The sequence below is a fragment of the Humulus lupulus genome, chromosome 9 (assembly GCF_963169125.1).
Source record: "Humulus lupulus chromosome 9, drHumLupu1.1, whole genome shotgun sequence".
Taxonomy (NCBI): domain Eukaryota; kingdom Viridiplantae; phylum Streptophyta; class Magnoliopsida; order Rosales; family Cannabaceae; genus Humulus; species Humulus lupulus.
The window spans coordinates 119190831-119205126 of NC_084801.1; positions in this window are offsets into that span (position 1 = coordinate 119190831).

The following is a 14296-nucleotide window of genomic DNA, read 5'->3' on the forward strand; positions in this document are numbered from 1 at the left end:
TCTACCTCAGCAGAAACTTTCTCGGCATGCTACTTGATGACTCAGGCACGCTCCTCAGGCCCTAGCAGCATCCTTTTATGCTTGAGAAGCTTCTCCCATAGCTTTGGTAGTTTCCTCTCGGGCACCCTTGGCCTCCTCAGATGCTTTGGTCAATGCCTCCCCATGTGCCCAAGAACGGGCCTTCTTCCCTCCATGGCCTTGACTAGTGCCTCCTCATTCACCCGAGCATGGACCTTCTCCTCCTCCACTGTCTTCTCAAGTGCTCGTGAACAAGCCTTCACCTCCTCCTCGTCTTCTTGAGTTGCTCCAGCTCATCGAGGGGAACAATCAGTTGGGCCCTCAACATGGCCAACTCCTTTTTGGCATGCTTTTGTTCGATGGAATTTTTTGTGATAACGTCCCCCAAGCGGTTACATATCAAGGCATCATGAAACAGAAAACACAGTTAAAACCAAAAAATGGGAGCTGCCCTCCAACACTATGTACTTACCCTTGTGGTGGAGTATTGACAGGTGGTGAGGAGAGAAGCCTCGTTGTCACTCCCAAGTTAGGCAAAGCTACGAGAAGTCATCTCGCACATAGTGGAGCATATCCTCTGAAGAAGCTCCACCACTAATGGAGCAATAAGGTTGTCTAGCTTCTCCACGAAGAGACTTTATAATTCGGCCTTACAAATTGGAAGCACTAGAGGTCTGCCCTTTGGTGGCTTGTATTGGTAGATGTTCTCAGCTAGTACATGGAAAGTATGGTCACCCTCCAAGCGGGCACTGAAGTGCTCCACCATGGCATTGTACCTGGTGAGATCCACCCATCATAGTTCTCCAGAGATAGAAGTAACTGTGGGATCTCGACATCTGGGTTCTCCACCACTTCGAGAACTCCATTAGTTTGGAGGACTTCGCCTACCCGGGAAGTCCCTTCTCCAGTGGAGGGACTCTACCACAAGCACCTTAGCGTGGACCATAGGCATATCAACATGAATTGCGGGCACCTCAGCTTAGGTCAGACCTTCCACTGGCCACCTCTTGGCACGGATTGCATCAGACAAAATCATTTGGTCTGCATTTGTTAGCATTTGTAAAAGACAAAGAAAATACTGTTAAATAAAAGATAAATGAAAGTAGTGTTGAGAGCACCTGGGCTTCTCGGCAAGCTCCACCACTAGATGGCTCCTCCAAGTGAAGCATCGAATGCGTTAACTACTGTATGAGTCTCCCCATCTCTTGAGTGGAGTGGGTATCGTACTGGCAAAACCAATGCGCATGGAATGATGTCACATCATCCAAATGCACAAACCCATGAGTAGGGAGTCATCTCTTTGGGTGGTGTAAATAAGCATTAAACATGTCTTTGTAATCCTGGTACCCCTCCTAAGTCCAGTGATTGTCCAAGGTGAGGTTGCATCAGAGAAGCGACGGAGAAGGCTGCACGTGTTCTGGACTTACCCCATGTTCTATAGACTTATCAGTATAAACTACAATGGGGGATTTTCTTTGTAACGCCCTACTTCCTTAGAGCCGTTACTAAGTGACTTTTTAAGACAAAACAGTGTGCAATGGACTCGCTAACCGAGGTTTTGAAACAAAAGTGTGACTAATTAAAAGTTAAGGCTGTAATCTTTGAAAATGCGTCATTTCATTAAAACTTCTATTATTAAACATTTGGGATCCCAAAATAAGGTTTGAAAACTATTTACATCTTGAAATAAGTTCACAGTTGATAAATCATAAAAGCATAGATTATTACAGCTATTTTCAAATAATCCCCCAACCAAAGCAGTCGGGCAGGCCAAACATGTACGCGCCGCTTCATGCTCTCCGTACTCATGGTTGGTTGATTCAGTCATTGCCCTTACCTGCAACACAGAGCACCCGTGAGCCGAAGCCCAGCAAGAAAACTCATGCAGAACATAACATATGCAATGTATACAGTTTATCATAACAGATAATCCACAAATAAACAAGTCAATCATTAGACTAAGCAAACACGGCCATGCCGCCCCAGGACCCTTACCAAAGCCCTGGGGTATCGGTTCTCACCGCGAGGATAACTCATGTATCCCTTGGGTCCCACCCTGAATATAGCATCCCATGTGCTAGGTGTTACTTTCGGCCCATGGCCGCCCCGGCCTACGCCGTACTCGGCCCACAGCCGCCTCGGCCTACGCCGTACTCGGCCCTTGCCGTTCATTTCATCATAATCACACATATAATATAACACAACAACATGCAATCAAATATTAATTCATTTAAGTCTGCACCCTAACATGTGATGTAATATAGGGCCACGCCCCGCAATCATACTATGGGCCCATGCCCTATCCTACGGGTGTTATAGTTTTCTTACCTGAATTCCGAGCCTCCTGATGCACTAAAGCCGCGAGCATGGTCCTCAAGCACGAGCCTCACCAACAACCTAGTCACAACACACAAGAAACATCCCTCAATACTAATCAACCCAAAACCACTTCCCGGGACCAATCCCGCACTCTCGGGACCTCTAAAACCTTAAAACAACACCCCGGAGACATCCCCCGAACTCCTGGGGCAAAGGCCTAAAATTGCCTAAAAATGCCATCCTGAAATTTGCCTTGTGCCGCGGCACCCATCAGTCAGGGGCTCCCCTGCCGCGGCACGAAAAACCTGTGTCGCAGCACGCCATCGCAGACCCAGAATTCTGGGTTTTCTCCTGCGTTTTCTCCGAGCTTAAACCATCCCAAATCATACAAAACCAATACCCAAACCCCTAAAACCAATTCCAAGCTTCATATGAACAACTTAACAACCTATAGGCACTAGATACAAGATCAAAACATCAACACACTCAAGAATCCACCCCTTGATTCCTAATTTCAGCATCTCAAACCAAAAACTCAAACACACTAACTCAAGCTCTAGATTTCACAAATCAAAACAGAAATCAAACTTAAATGCTCATAAAATCCATACCTCAAGTGGAGAATCCACCCAACAAGCTCCCTTGATTCACCTCCTAAGCTCCCACTTCAGCCCATTTTCCTCTTCTTCTTCTTCTCTTCCTTGCCCTAACTCTCCTCCTCTTCATTTTAGCAAAGCCAACATATATCCCAAATGCCCAAACCGTGACCCACTAAAAACCCAGCTGAGAATTGCCTATAACCCTTGCCAAATGACCATTTTACCCTTTCCTACTAATCCTCCTTAGCTAAACCTCAAAGGACACTTAAGTCTTTTCATTTCTATTTCATTTCTACCACTTTTTACCTTAAAACTTGTTACCCACAGCAGTAACTAATGGTTACCCAGGTTACTAAATCTCCAATAACCATTACCCGCTAAATCTCAACTTAGCCATAAAATTCCCGAGATACCCCTAGGCTCCTCCCGAGCCGGGTACAAAATCCCGTTGTGACATCTAAGTTAACTAGCTCTCTAGGACCGTCTCGGCACGTGCATCACAATAATAAAACCACACACACGCGGTACAATTCACAGAATACAATTATCACATATCAATACAGTTATGCCCATCATGGCCAGAATTACAATTATGCCCTTCTAACACGATCCGGGCCTATATGCATACTAGTAAACATAGCCATGCATCTCAGTTTAAACAAATAGCCAAATAACATGCTTTAAATCATAATCATGCATTTAATTCATAAAATCACACATAAATCCCAACCTGCCCTCCTGGCACACTAATCAAGGCCCTTAAGCCTTATTAGCGAATTTGGGTCGTTACATTCTTGGTCTTGGGAGGATGATTCTGTCCCTTCCTTGAGCTCCTATTCGAGCTCCTGGTCCAACCAAGGCTCTTGGACTGCTCGGGCAGCCTGAGCGTTCTCCATCCGCTCCTCCAATATCCGCTGGTCATTATGGGAGTGGGTTAGTCCATCAATGTAGTGGATGTGGTGTGAGGCCAATTGATAAGTCTTGATGGTGTTCCTAACTGGGTCAGGTCCAAGTTCTTGATGTGTTATTCCCTCTTGAAAAGACCTACAACAACCAAATTATCCTCCATTACAAGGTGGCTCGACTCTAGCTCCACATCCAGGAGAGCATTCATCGCTTCCATGAGATCTTCGAATTCCTCGATGTGGGGAGTACGGTAAAAGGTTCTTAACAAAAGGAAACTACTAAGTAATAGAACTTGACCGAATTCAGAAAATAGAAACTCAAAAGATGATAAGAGACTTATCAACCTTGGAGAATTTTAGGATGAGAGTTGGTTTGGTCCGTGTTGGGAAGCCATTGGTGAAGAAGAGGTGATCCTTGTATTCACGTAATCATGTGTGTGGCTCTCGCTATGGTGAAGAGCCTTGTACTTCATGTTGGAATACTTCATCAGGGTATAATACTCATCCCTTCTTTTTAGGGCAAGCTCGAAAGCTGTAGAGACAAAATATCACAGCCGGAGAAGGGTCATGGTACTCCTTCCTCCAGGAAAGGATGTACAAGCTGCGAGGATCCTATAGCCATTCGAGCATAGTTGGAATGGAGCAATCCCCACGTACTTAAACAAATTTATAAAGTATTGGTGAGTGGGTAGGGTCACTCCTGCCTGTAGTTATGACTGGCTCCAGGCCCTGAGACAGTAAACGCTACGGTACGACCTCTCCCTCTCTTTTGATACATGGGATTCAAAAGAAAAAAAGGTTTACATGGTGGAAAAAACTCTAAAAAATTAATATAGTTGTAGCCAGTCTAAATGGAAAAATACAAGTTTGAGCTCTAGTCCCTGTAATTCCCTTAGCCGTGGTGGTCGAGCAGCTGTCAATGTACACTTCGCCCCTAAATCTCTCCAACTTGTGGTTGGTCCAACTTTCCTTTCCCTTTACCTACACCAAGTAGCACCCATGAGCCAAGGCTCAGCAAGAAAACCATAATCAACAAGCATAGACAACAATAAGAGCATATAACAAACTTTAATACTTCAAACTCTTATGATCGGTGTATATTTCGCACTTCTCCCCATAAAGATAATGTTGCCATACTTTCAGTGCAAACACCACCGCTGCTAGTTCCAAATCATGGGTAGGATATCACTACTCATACTCCTTAAACTGCCATGACGCATAGGCAATAACCTTCTCATTCTGCATCAACATGCATCACAATCCCAGTCCTGACGTGTCACAGTACACTACAAACTTCCCTCCCTTCGAAGGGAGGCTCAACACCGGAAAAGTAATCAATCATTGCTTTAACTCCTGGAAGCTACCCTCACATTTGTCTGACTAGGTGAACTTCAGATTCTTCCGTGTCAACTCAGTCAATGATGTGGTAATCTTTGAAAACCCTTCCACGAACCGTCTGTAATACCCTGCTAATGCAAGGAAGCTTCTAACCTCCGAGGTGTTCCTTGGCCTCGTCCAATCCCTAACTTCCTCTACCTTGGCCGGATCTACCTTAATCCCATCTCCACTAACAATATGTCCAAGGAATGTCACATCTGGTAACCAGAACTCGCACCTCTTAAACTTGGCAAACAACAGATTCTCTCTCAATCTCCGTAATACCCATCAGAGATGCTGCTCATGCTTTGCCTCTGAACTGGAGTAAACTAGGATGTCGTCAATGAAGACAATCATGAATTGATCTAAGAATTCCTTGAACACCCTGTTCATCAGATCCATAAATACTGCTGGGGCGTTGGTCAAACCAAATGACATGACCAAGAACTCATAATGCCCATGCCTCATACAAAAGGTCGTCTTTGGAATATCCTCTTCCTTGATCCTAAGCTAGTGATAACCAAATCGAAGATCAATATTTGAGAATACCATCTTACCTTGCAACTGATAGAACAGGTCTTCTATCCTCGGTAAGGGGTACTTTTTTTTGAAGGTCAACTTGTTCAACTCTCTGTAGTCTATACACATTCTCAAAGTCCTATCCTTATTCCTCACAAATAAAACTGGAGTGCCCCATGGCGAGAAGCTAGGTCTAATAAATCCCAAGTCTAGAAGGTCCTACAACTATATCTTCTACTCCTTTAACTTTGCCGGAGCCATCCTATATGGTGCCCTCAACACTGGCTTTGTACCCGGCGCTAACTCAATGACGAACTGAATCTCCCTGTGCTGCGGTTGTCCCGGTAAGTCCTCAGGAAACACATGCAGGAACTCACATACCAATCTAGTCTCTCTCAGCTCCACTAGCGTAACTCTAGTTATATCCACCACACTAGCTAGAAAACCTATACAACCTCCTTGTAATAGGTCCCTAGCCCTTAATGTTGATATCATACGAATGCGGGGTCCATGCACAGCACCCACAAAAACAAAGGGGTCCTCACCCTTAGGCTCAAAAGTCACCATCTTCCTGCAATCTAAAGTTGCCCCGTATCTGACTAGTCAATCCATCCCCAAAATCATATCGAAATCATCCATACCAAACTCAATCAAATCTACTAATAGTTCCCTACTATCCACCAACATTGGCAGTGCTCTAACCCAACTCCTAGAGACTACCATCTCCCCTGTAGGCAGTATAGTCCCAAACCCCATAGTATAATACTCACTAGGTCTACACAATCTATCAATCACCTTACTGGAAACAAATGAATGTGTAGCACCAGAGTCAATTAATACGGTATATGAAGAGCCAGCACTAGAAAGCTGACCTGTCAGTACTGAGGCATTAGCCTCAACCTCTGCCTGTGTCGAGGTGAACACTTAAGATGGATTCAAGCTGTCCACCATCCCTGGTTCCTCCTTCGTCAATGTTGGGCAGTCTTTTTTTAGGTATCCAACCACTTTCGCACAATTAACAAGCCTTGGTCTTGCATTTCCTCAGATGGCACTTACTGCATTGTTGACCCTGGATTTGGTCAACGACACTGAGTTAAGTAAAGTGACAGAAATGAGATCAAATCAAGCCAAAAAGATAAATGACACAAATATTTATAGTGGTTCAGCCCTAGAGATGGTAATGATCTACGTCCACTTAGTATTCTTATTAATGTAGAACTCCAAAAACTTGTGATCAATGACTAGGGTTCACGAGTTTCACAAGTTTGGAGATGAATCCAAATTTGGCGGATAAAAACACTATAATTCTCTCTCTCCGATTCAAAAAGTCCTCCCTCTTGAGCCCCTTTGAGTCTTATTTATAGGCTCAAGGAGTTCCTTAGGGGCCGATGGGCCTTGATCACATTTAATACAAGTGTATCTCAAATAATAATGGAAATTACAATTATTACATAAATGCGAGATTACAAATCTATAAAAGATATCTGAAATACTGCAACCAGCTTGATCGCCTATGAAATATGCCTTCTGCTGAGTGAATCCTCTTTTGGGCGATGGTCGAACAGAACGTATCCACTTGAATAGAAACGTGTACCCCACGTGCATATTTATTTTGCCACGTCATCAGGCAAATCTATTTTAGGTTAACATTTGCCCGCCAAGTTTATTTTACTGCGACCAGCATATAATAAACTTACTCGACCAGCATTTCATTTGTCCTATCAAATATGTCAGCACCTTTTCAAAAAAGTAAACAATCATGACTGTTACAGTTTCCCAAAAATATTTTGACGGCTAATGTGATTTCCCATGCATCGAAAACTTACCCCCATCATTAACTATTTAAATGCACTACGATCAGTATAAATAAGTCACGTTTCCCACTTTTTACTTTTTACCAAATCCTTCTCTCCTGAAGAACTTAGAAAAACTCCTAAGAGAAACCCAAAAAACTTCGGTGATTCGAGACGTGTTCGATCAGTTCCGAGCGACAACATTCTTGACTTCTTTCCAATCTACAATTCCAGTATGTTTTTGAACTCGTCTTCTCTGCTATATAATGAATCTCGTAAGTCCTTTGGTTTGGGTTCGGAATGCTCTTGAGATATTTTTTGGATGATCGGGTTTGTATGCAAATACATGATAGAATAGTAATTTTAGGTAGTGGGAAACATTAGGTGATGATTATAAAATAATGTGGCAAATAAGAATACTGTTTTAGGGCCCAAAATCAAAGTAAAAATTTGATTTTACTTTTTTAAGAAAAACTGGGTGGTTCCCGCCTTTTTTCATAGTAGAAAAGTTTTCTCGAAAAACGTTTTACTTCCACTTTTTGATCCATTTTTCTAAACTGCTCACATGTTTTTAGTGTTTATGCTAGGATACTGCGGGTCGTATAAAAGCTTAACTTTTTATACACGAGCAACGTTATCCTTACATATCTCCTTCTTCTATCTATTGGTCGTAGATTCTCATTTCCCCTTTACTCTTCTCAGATATTCACGCACGATCCATTGGGAGGTGAGAGGCCAATATGCGACGATCTTCTCACGTTGCTGTTCAAAGATCAAGAACAACCGCTGCTTCCTTATTTTGACCTTCCATCTTCTCAACAAAACCCCACGACCAGCTTCCCAGTTCACGAGCCACACATGGGTCGTGATAAACATATAGCTCATAGGAAAAAGAAACCCACAAATTTTCCTTCTAACAGACCAGCAGACGACAATGAGGGTCCTTCAAATGATCCTCAGCCTATAAATGTTGCACCACCAGAAATTCAACCCAAAGCCCGGCTTCGCGACGGCCCTCGACCAGAAGTCGACTGGTATGTCGCACCTCCTAGGGTCATATCAACTAGGACGGTGACAAGATACCTCAAGATGTACGGTCTTCTCGGAGTCACCTTAGTCAAGCCTACACCTGACCAAAGGGAAAACATACCCGGAGGCACCTTCAGCGCCTGGTCAAGGTTTCAAATCGAGGCAGGGGCAATTTTGCCCCTACACGAATTTTTTCAAGGGGTGGCCAATTACTTCGAGGTCGCCTCTTCCAAATTACCCCCAATGGATATAGAGTACTATCAGCACTCTATATCCTTTACAACCATAAAAAATGACCCTGTACTCGAGTCCTCCGACAAAAATGGTATAGATTTCTCACTCTTAGATGGCCTGCCTATCCCCTATCATTAATTTTACAGGGGTGGCAACTTTAAATTTATGACCAGTAACTTTAATTCAAACTACTTCATGCTAGAGAGTGAGTGTAGCAATCGTTCTATAAATAATGTATCGACCAGTAGTAATAGCTCGGGTATATTACTTAGAATTTCCTTTTTACATTATTTCCTTGCTCTTCTAAATTATATTGTTTGATCGATTTTTTTTATCTTGTAGTCATGCCTTCTGAGGAAGCCTTCGACATACACACCAACGTCAAAGCTCCCACGACCAAAAAGAAGGCAAGCAAGAGACACCAAGGGGAGTGCAGCAACGATCCCTCTAAGAAAAAAGCCCAAATAGAGGATCCACCAGCGCCTCGCCCAACGCCCACTCCTTCTAGGAATATGACACCTCCTCCTCCTCCTCCTCGCAGTAGCCTCCCCTTCGATTCAGCCAGGAGACCCTCAGCCAATGACCCGTTGAGTAGCGCCTTCAATGCTACTTATGAGAAGTTGCAAAGGCTTTCAAAGCATCGCTGCAGCTAGAAAGCCTTCTCGCATCTTCCTCCACTACCGAACATCCAGGCGATTAGCTGCGGACTATCTGAAGCCCTCAACATAAGTGTGTTTCTTGTTTTTCCTTTTATCGAACAACACTTTCTTTAACAACTTCTGACTGGTTTACTTTTCTTTTTCTGTTCGCAGGGTATCCTCACCATAGGACACAGTTAGTGTTGAGACAAGGAGACCGAGGCTAGATTTTCTGAGGAGATCAAGGCGGTCGAGGCTAGATATGCCGAGGAGATCAAGGCGGTCGAGGCCAAACATGCCAAAGAGGTGAAGGTGGTCAAGGCTAGAGTTGCTGAAGTGCTTAAGGCGGCTGAGGCTAGAGTTGCCGACCTGAGCAAGGAGCTGAGGAGATGCCAAGACTCGGTGGTCAAAATTACTACGGTCAATGAGAAGTTTAAGGAGGCTTCAAAGATTAACTTCAATGAAGCATCCAAACTTCAAGATGACCTTGTGATCAGCCAAAAGGAAACCGCTGAGTTGGAGGAGCGAACAAAACTGCTCGAGGAAACCAATGCTCGCAATCTGGAGAAGTTAAAAGGAGCAACTTTCAACTACTTCCACTTGTTTTGGAAGAACAATCTAGAGGAGAACTTTGCATATCTTCCCGAGCAAGTAAAAAAGCCTGAGTTGGAATAGTGTGCTGCTCGTCTAGCGGAGGAACAGAGAGCTCACGAGTCCCCTGAAATCTCCTTGGCGACTGGCACCAAGGCTACTAAAGATGATGTGGGGACCATCGTCAACCAGCAATCCCAGCTGGATCCTCCTACTACTCAGTGATTAATTTAGTTTTGTATTTATTTTATAACTGGGACATATGAACTAGGGCTCATAATGTCGAGATAATTTTGCTGCTCAAGGCAGTTATCCTTTTAATTTATTAATTTACATCCGAGCAGTAACTATTCGCGGTGTCAAACATTTCATTTTGATATTATAATATTTGCTATTATTATATCATTTGTAACCCATATTGACACCTTGAAGAAAAGGCTTGAAGAAGCAAAGGGGGCATGGCCAGAACAATTTCTAGAAGTCCTTTGGTCGTATAGAACATCCTATCGAACAACAACAGGCCATACTCCATTTTCTTTGGCCTATGGTTATGAGGCCATGTTGCCTATTGAGCTCAACCCACCATCACATAGAAGGCTGACATACGATCAAAGCGCTAATGATCAATTATTGATGAAAGGCGTGAGCAAGCTCAACTTCGAGTAGCAGCTTACCAACAAAAGGTCGCTCAATATTTTAACTCTAAAGTACGTGAAAGAAAGTTTAACGTGGGAGATTTGGTACTTAAAAGAGTTTTTCTCAACACTCGCGATCAAGTTGCTAGAGTGCTTGGACCAAATTGGGAGGGCACATATCAGATTGAAGAAGTTCTTAAACCAGGCACGTGTAAACTTGCTCACTTAACTGGAGATCTCATTCCTCGCTATTGGAATGGGGAACGTCTGCGCAAGTATTATCAATAAAAAACTCTTTTTTAAAGAATTGGCTTGTGTTAATTTCACTTTTTACAAGTTTATGAACAAGGGCTAGTCAATTATATGACTAGTCGCTTCTATGTGTAAGATCAATTTTTGATCACTCGTACAGACACGATTTTGTCCATTTAGTACAAGAAATATAAGAAATTGTGCACATCCAGTAATTCTTGCCAATTATTGTATTTATTACAAGTATTTGCTCATTACATGTGTTGGTTTGCTATATTATCGATAATTGTTTATAAGTGCGCAAGCAGTAATGTTCGAACAGGACTTGGTCATGGAAAGTGACCGAGAACACTAAGTTATTCAATCACTTGGGGGCCATATAAGATACTAAGCAAGCAAAGCATATCAATAGGCATGTGCAAACACATGAGCAAAATAAGGGAAAGCATACTACGATACTTAGAGTATTTTTTCAAAATTTTTACTTTAAAGTTTTTTAAAATCATAACAAAGTGCTATGATAAGTTCGGTCATACGGACAAATAAGTTCGGTCATTTGTAACCCAGACAATTTTTCTTGGTAACCCATATTGACACACGATATTCTTGACCACAAAATCCAAAACTTTCTTGGTTGTTATGGTTGCCAATGGCTCAGCCTCGACCCACTTTGTGAAGTAGTCAACAGAAACTACTGCATACTTGACATTCCCTTTTGCCTGTGGGTAAAGACCCGATCAAATGAATCCCCCATAATGCGAATGGCCACGGGCTTTGCATCTGTTTGAGCTCATTAGGGGATGCTCATGGTATCTTGGAGAATCTTTGGCACTTGTCACATTTCCGAATGAAATCCATAGAGTCCTCATTCATGGTAGGCCAGAAATACCCTTGCCTTAAGATTTTCTTCGACAAACTTTGCCCCCCAGCGTGATCTCAACAGAAACCTTCATGGACTTCTTTCATCTGTTCCTTGACCTTTTCCTTAGAAACACACCTTAACAGAGGCATCTAGTACCCTCTTCTATATAAGATTCCATTGACCAGAATGAATCGAGTCGATTGTCTCTGGAGAGTCCTTTTTTGTTTCTTTCCATTGGCAGCAATCCTTGCTCAAGGTATTTAATGATGGGCTTCATCCATGTGTCTGTCGCTTGAATCACCAGTGAAGACTCTTCTGCTTGAATGCTTTGTGCCGAAAAATGCTCAGCTGGTACTATGTTCAAGGTGTCAGCGTCCTTCGCCCTTGCTAACTTGGCCAAGGCATCAGCATTCGAGTTCTTATCATGAGGTACTTGCTAGAGAGTATACTTTTTGAACCGCGCCAATAAGTACTTTGCTTTGTTTAAGTAAGCAACCATCTTGAGATCCCTAGCTTGGTACTCTCCCATAATCTGATGGACCACTAGCTGGGAATAGATATAAATTTCTAGTGACTTTATATCCATGTCCTTGACTAGTCTTAAACCTGCGAACAGAGCTTCGTATTCGGCTTAATTATTGGACACTGTAAAGTCAAACTGGATTGCACAATGGAACCGATGTCCTGCTGGTGTAATCAAGATCAGTCCTGCTCCAGCATTATGCTCGTTGGAAGAGCAATCTATGAACAATTTCCATGAAGGAGCCTGATCTTAACTTTCTGTTCCTTCCATTGGCTCACTAATAGGGATCCCGGTGAATTCTGTGACAAAATCTGCAAGAGCCTGTCCTTTCACAGCTGCTCGTGGAGAATAAAAAATGTCAAACTTCCAAAGTTTGATTGCCCATTTTAGTAATCGACCAGCGACTTCTGGTCTCTGGAAATTTGCCATAATGGCTGGTCGGTGAGCACCATGATGGGGTGAGCCTGAAAGTAAGGTCGCCGTTTTCTAAAGGCCAGAATCAAGCAATAGGCTAACTTTTCAATTGGTGGATATCACAACTCTGCTCCCACTAGCCTCTTGCTTACATAGTACACGACTTTTTGAACGTGATCCTCCTCTCTGATCAAAACAGCGCTAGCAGCATACTCCGTGACTGCCAAGTAGATGAAAATAGTTTCTTTTTCGACTGGCTTGGACAAGATGGGTGGTTGTGACATGTGGGAGCGCCTGAAAAGCTTGTTCGCACTGTTCTGTCCATTCGAACTTCTTGTTGCCTCTTAGTAGATTAACAAATGGAACACACTTGTCCGTTGACTTAGAAATGAATCTACTCAAAGCGGCAACCCTCCCAGATAGGCTTTGAACATCTTTAATCTTGGCAAGTGACTGCATCTCGATCAAGGCCTTAATTTTTTTGGGATTAGCCTCGATTCCTCACGAGTTTACTATGAATCCCAAAAACTTCACTGATCCAACACCAAAGGAACACTTGAGGGGGTTTAGCTTCATCTGATATTTGTTCAAGATGTTGAAGCATCCTTGCAAGTCCTCGATGTGCTTGTTAGCCTTCTTCGACTTAATCGACATATACTTCCATGATAACACCGGTCATTTCTTTGAACATATGGTTGACTAGTCGTTGGTAAGTCGCACCAGCATTTTTCAAACCAAAAGGCATTACTTTGTAACAGTAAAGCCCTGTATCTGTTCAAAAGCTAGTGTGATCCTCATCAGGTGGATGCATAAAGATTTGATTGTACCTAGAGTATGCGTCAATGAATGATATAATTTCATGCCCTGATGTAGCATTGACCAGCTGATCGATCCTCGGGAGTGGGAAACAATCCTTCAGGCAGGCTTTATTAAGGTTTTTAAAATCCACGCACATCCTCCACTTTCCATTCGGCTTTGGAACTAGTACGGGATTAGAGACCCAAGATGGATAAAATGCTACCCTGATGAATCCATTATCCTTTAGCTTCTCGACTTTATCTTTTAGCGCTTTCGATTTGTCTTTGTCGAGCAGCCTTCTTTTTTGTTGCATTGGTGGAAAGTTTTTGTCTATATTTAAGCCATGGCTGATAACTGCTGGATCAATTCCAACCATATCTTTATGCGACCAGGCAAACACCTCTTGGTTCTCCTTGAAAAATTCTACCATTTTGTTTTTTGTTGTTGTCTCTAAGTTTTTACCGACTTTCATAACCCTGGTCGGATCTGCTTCTTCTACTTGGTCCTCCTCGAGGTCCTCCACTAGTACAACATTTTCTTTAAAATTCCCAAATCGAGGATCTAAGTCTCGATCCTCACTTTGGGCAACACCCTATTTGGTGACTTGGTCACCTGATTGGGATTGTGCTCCATTTACTAACAACCTTTTCTTGGATTTTTCCCCTGATCCGCCCTTTTTTGCCTTGGTGATCAAGGAATTATAACACTCCTATGCTTCTCGTTGGTTTCCCAACATGCACCCTATCCCCGCAGTAGCTAGAAACTTCATGGCCAAGTGCAAAACTGAGGT